Raw genomic sequence first — 6265 nt, forward strand, 5'->3', positions numbered from 1 at the left:
GGCATGGACAAGTTTGGATGCACTCAAGCACACACTAATATTGACATTTTGACACTATGTCGAGCTCAACGCAAGCAAGTCCTCTGGCCACTAAGCATAATTTTTCAAAGCATTATAAGCACGATAAAGTGCGGACAATCTAATTTTGAAATTTTTATTTGACCTGTGACCACTTGTGACATTGACTCTCATTTTGCTCACGACAACTTGGCTTACCATGGAGAACATTTGTTCTTAGTTATCTTAAAATCCATCCATGTATATAGAAGTTATACTCACACATGAATATTTGAATTTGTTATTTGACCTTTGACCCTGAAGTGAGATCTTTATCTTTAATACAGACACCTGGATTTATCGCGCGACACTACGCCTAACTATTGAGAACACATGTCCAATGTTATACATGGTATTAAAATCCGGCCACGCATGTAGAAGTTACGCTCCGGACACGTGTTTTTGGCCAACCCCCAAATTGTGACTTTCACCTTTGAACGCGGCAAAACCACGGCACACCACCTCATCATGGTGAACATATTTACATCAAATAAATTTGTAATCCTTCAAGGAATGAGCAATCCAAAAGTGGCTAAAGTATGATAAACAAAATCAATGAACGCAAGTCGAGCTCAACGCAAGCGGGCTCGACAAAAACGAAAGATTGTGTCAAATATTTCATTGTTCATCAAACCGAGCCTGCAACATTTTCAATACTGCCGTTTTGGACTTTCTTTGGGGATTCTTATTTTCTCAATTTTTTAGTATTAGTCTCTATGTCAGTGCTTGAAAAAATTTGTTTCGCAAAGACTTTTTCTTGCAAGCTAGCTATGGCCAGCATCGAAGAACTTTACTTCTTAAGTAAGCTTTTTGTCTCCTATAATTGTTTAGGCATAACAGTTACCTTAAAGGGATAGTATGGTGTCATATTAATCTTTAAAACTCATTTAAACTGTAAAAATAAACACAGAAATCATCTGAAAAACGACTGATAAAACACACAGGTAGATAACGATATTTAATGTTCTATTCACTTATAAAAAATATCAATTTCTTTTTAACCAAGGTGATTCTGTACCCTGAAACGATATAAAGAAACACTTACTCATCTTTATTAATAAATCTGACCAAATGGCTACCAACAGTTTTTATCGATTTCTACATTGTAAAAGACAAAATGTTCTGCGTAATGATATACATATTTGGTGTAATATGATGTTAGACAAAAGCTTTCGTAAATATTTAAAATATTTATTTTGTTATAAATGGTTAAACGAGATCAAACAAAATGCAAAGCAATTAAAAAAAACACTTTCTTACCAATGGCAAGCTGGACCACACAGGCTTCCTCCGATCAAACCGGATCCTGGTACTAAAAGATTTAAAGCTGTTGGACAGGCGGCCTCTTATGCAGCTTCCGAAGTGTCTGATCCGAGCACATCGAGAATTTTTTGTCCTAGTTCATGAGCTATAAAAAAGAATGCAATCTTTTTCTACTATTTTCAAAGTTCCATGTATACATAATAGGTAGGCTACATTTTTATTTTGTCAACGTCATTAACTTAATAAGGCTTTATTATTGTAATTATATAACTCTTCGTAAATAAATCGTTAATTATTCTTTCAATTTCCTTCTTCGTAAACTTAAACAATTACAGATGGGAAGCAAGCAATTATTGATATTTGTAGTTGATCATTATTATTAAGCTTGTTTGCTTATTCAACAAAGTACGTGTCCGATTCTTGAACCAACCAACACTCATTGAATTGAGAATGGATAGTTGTACCATCAATTTAACTGTTATCGTTGATGGGAAAGCAAAATGCCGGAATATGTAATAAGCATTATATTGTTTTTTTGCCGTGTTGGGCTTTCTTTAGGGATTCTGTTTTTTCTATTTTGTTGGGAAGAGAGAAATACGGATAATATTTAACAGTTTCAAGCAGTTGAAAGAATAAGCAATAATTATCAATTGTTTTAGCTTACGATCTATAAATAAATATTTATTAAACGCAAGAAAAACAGTATGCCTGAAATTCCAATGATGAATCGCTTGTCATCGGAGTGAACCGGAACGCTCAAAGCCAAAGGCAATACAACTAGAAGACATAGGACAAACTTCATAATTGGTTGCTAAAACAAAAACAAATAAAACAATAGGGCCATGATAGCCCTAAAATCGATCACCTGTAAAAGGCCCCTTGGCCAAGGCCAATTTTAAACCAGGGGCTTTTATTTGAACAAACTTGGTAGACACTCACAAGAAGATATTTAATGCTTAGTATCTAAACTCTAGCTCTTTGGGGTTTGTTTTTTTTTTTAAGATTTTTTTTTAAGTTTTTACTATGCAGTGTACACATATAAGGACAATCAATGACCTCCGGGGCGGAGCCAATTTTAACCCCAGTGCCCTTATTTGAACAAACTTGTTAGACACCCATTAGAAGATGTTTCATGCGAAATTTCTTAGCTCTAGCTCTTTTTTTTTTAATGAAGACATTTTTTACTTTATAATATACATAAAGGGAAACACAAAGAACCACCTAGGGCGGGGCCAATTTTTACCTCAGGGCTTTAACTTGAACAAACTTGGTAGACACCCACGAGAAAATGTTTCATGCTTAATATCTAAGCTCTAGCTATTTTCGTTTTTTTAAAGAAGATTTTTTTAAGTTTTATATAATTAGGAAAATCAATGACCCCACGGGGCGGGGCAAATTTTTACCCCAGGGCTTTTATTTGAACACACTTGTTAGACATTCACTAGAAGATGTTTCATGCTTAATATCTAAGCTCTAACAATTGGGTTTCTTCAAAAGAAGATTTTTAAGTTTTAACTATATACAATTAAGGACAATCAATGACCCCCCCCCCCCGGGCGGGCCAATTTTGACCCCAGGGCATTTATTTGAACAAACTTGGAAGACACTGACTAGATGATGTTTCATGTCAAATATTTAAGCTCTAGCTCTTTTGGTTTTCTAAAAGAAGATATTTTAAAGTTTTTTTCTTTCCTTTGTTAAAGATGGCTACCGAAGGAACATTCCTGTGAAGTTTGGATGAAATTGGCTTAGCGGTTTATGAGGAGATGTCGTTTAAAGTAAAAGTTTACGGACGGACGGGCGACGTACGAACGCAAAGCGATCACAAAAGCTCACCATGTCACTGTGACAGGTGAGCTAAAAACTATGAACTTCGATAGCATTTACTAAAGAATCAACTTATGGCTGAGGTGTTGCCTTTAAGGACAGACGCATTAGAACTCCCCTTGTGACTGGGTGAGTGGTTGCCATAAAAGGTTGAGGCATCGGAATTCTACTGTTTATCACTGCGTGATTGTAACAGGCGACTTGATGGATCCAAACTACTAGAAGATATGCATCCTTAAGTTCCGGCAGGTGAAGTAGTTTTGACCCCTGGTGACACACGAGGTTAGCCATAATCTGTCTTTACTGTTTCGGCGTCATATAACCTTAATTTTGCTAAGCTTAAACAAAGACAAAAAATAATCAGATATAGATAGCCATCAACTGCAACAATAAAATCAAAAACTCTTTATTATATCGAAAACGTATTTCGACCAATCCGACAATCTATTTCTAATGAAATGTTAATTTAGCATTGCAGTCCAACCTTAACTAGGAGGGCGTGGACGGTAGTTTGCACTTGACAGTACCGTCCATGAACAGGCTCAATCAAACCGAGTCTGCAACATTTTTAATCTTTCGTTTTGGGCTTTCTTTAGGGATCCTTATTTTTAATATATGCTAAAATATAAAAACGAGAAAATAAAAAAGTAAGTCCAAGACGACAAAATTAAAAATGTTGCAGGCTCGCTCGTTTTGATTGAGCCTGTTCATGGGCGATACTGTAAAGTACAAGACATGAAGAAATGACGACATCGAACTGTTATTTAACCTCTCTAGAGTATATTTCTCAGCTAATATCTTTGCCTAAAAAGGCTTTGCACTAAACGGGTTGTACTGTAATATTTTGTACCGGGGAAACTTCCTGACTTGCACTTTCCAGAACCTTCCATGAACAGACTTAAATATATAATAAACAAGAACAACAAGGACCCAAACGACCCAGCAACAAGATACAGCGACAAGAACCCCTTGAGGACCAAAAAACAAAAATAGGACAGAGCGCAGGCTTAAAGCACGGACAGGATAATCACACAAACCGAGCTTGCAAAATTTTTGCTTTTGTCGTGTTATGCGTTTTTTATGGATTCCGTTTTCCCTTATTTTATAATTATTCCATAACTATCTGGAAAAAGTGAGCCATCGGAAGTATTAAAAACAGCAAAAGTACATGATATTGCAGACTCGGTTTGATTGATTTGAAAGCTCCTGTTACTTAGTTTTTTATCATAAATGACCAATGTTTGAACTCATCCAAGCAATTATATAAACAAGCATCCTGACCAATCTAAATTTCAAGTCTGTATGTCATAAAACAAGAAAGTAGGTCAAATGATATCAAAAGTAGATCAGCTGCTATATTTAGCATCAGTAATTGTAACACTTTAAAATTCAAGTCTATATTAATGCCCTTCATGACAATGAACAAGTTATATTGAAAACTATAAAGAAAAGCAGATATAAAATCTTAATCTTAAACTGATATCACAAAGTTCATATTTGTATCTGAAATAGTGCCAATGTAAAAACATTATTGGTTGCTTGCTTTTGCTAGGGGGACAAAATTTACTCAAACAAGAAGTCACTGGTTACTGTACACAATAAATGGTGTGCTTGCTATAAAACCCTGTATGTTGTAATCTAGATAGTTACAACACTTAAGTGAAGTTTTATATTTTTAAAAAAAAAATAATTATGCTTCTAAAACAATTTACAAACTTCGAAGAATATGTTAAATATGTACTGCTAATTTGTGTCCACATTATATGTAATCATTAACAATATATGCATTCATTTTTTTTTAAAAAACATTGACTCAGACTTTATAGAAAATAAATTATTTCTAATTACCTTTCTTTATTGACATGAAATGTAATACCTTTACAAATAATCCTTTTTGGAACTATAATGTTGATAAATCTTCATTTGAGCATTATATACAGGATCTTTAAGTAAATAGCAGCTATGAAGTGACTTGATGCTATGGAAACTAAGCTTTAGCTTCTGTAGATCTGGAAAAAACCATACTGTATACATCAAAGGAAATTCAATGTTCCTCGGGGCAGGGCCAATTTTTAAATGAAGGCTATAATTTAAAAAAAAGTAGAGGTCAAAGATCATCAGATTTATGATATAAAACCATAAAAAAAGTTGTGTTACAGGGTCTTAACATAGGATATGACTGCTGTTTAAATTGCACTTACAGAAATGACACAGTGTTATTATAACAGAATAATTACATCTTACCGATAACTTTGGCTATTAAGCAATTAATGTAGTCAAGATATCTATTCCTGCATTCACTTTGGTAAATTATAGTATTTACAACTTCAGCCATGTGTTTGTTATTACAGTTAAAATATACAATGTGAAATATCGAATGCTGTTCAACTCTCGCTATATATACTGCAGTTATTTGAAAGCTGATTAGGCTAAGGAAGATTTATAAATTTATTTTTCATTTGATAAATCTTTTCTTCATATCTTAATTAACCATAAATTAAAAAATAGAAATAATAAAACGTTGTTTTTTTTTGTTATTAATGCAAAACTTTATTTAATCTTAATAACGGGAGGTTAATGCAGAATGGAATGCATATACAAATAATTATAACCCCTAGGGCAGGGTCAATTTTTACACTAGGGCTTTTGTTTGAACAAACTTGGTAGACATCCACTAGAAGATATTTCATACCAAATATCTAAGCTCTATTGATTTTGGATTTTCACAAAAAGATTTTGTTAGTTTTACAAAATACATACATGTATATGGAAAATCAATGACCCCTGGGCCGGCCAAATTTTCACCCTAGGGCTTTCACTTGAACAAACTTGGTAGACATCTACTAGAAGATGTTTCATGTTAAATATCTAACCTCTAGCTCTTTCGGTTTTTTACAAGATTTTTTAAGTCTTCCCTATTGTGCATGACATATCGTCTTTCTTATTGTAACTATTTGTGCCAAGTATTTTCAAAATCCCTTGAACTATAAAGAAGTTATAGATCGGACACAAAATATACCCTGTAACAGACTATGTTAATCTTTGACCTCTAAGTGTGACCTTGGAGGTAGGGACCCATGTTTTGCGCCTGACATATTGTCATATTATTCCTTTGATC

The 6265-nt window shown here is 33.9% G+C and overlaps 1 long non-coding RNA gene across 1 annotated transcript; it reads right to left on the reverse strand.

The window, feature by feature from the left end:
• Positions 1 to 1002: 1002 nt before the first annotated feature.
• LOC132742501 (uncharacterized) lies at positions 1003 to 1465 on the reverse strand. Its single transcript, XR_009627435.1, has 2 exons — positions 1318 to 1465; positions 1003 to 1076 (listed from the first exon to the last, which is right to left on the reverse strand). It is a non-coding gene; the product is annotated as an uncharacterized LOC132742501 (long non-coding RNA).
• Positions 1466 to 6265: the final 4800 nt, after the last annotated feature.

This window comes from Ruditapes philippinarum, unplaced genomic scaffold, assembly GCF_026571515.1.
Source record: "Ruditapes philippinarum isolate M1 unplaced genomic scaffold, ASM2657151v2 ctg1463_1_1_1_1, whole genome shotgun sequence".
Lineage (NCBI taxonomy): Eukaryota > Metazoa > Mollusca > Bivalvia > Venerida > Veneridae > Ruditapes > Ruditapes philippinarum.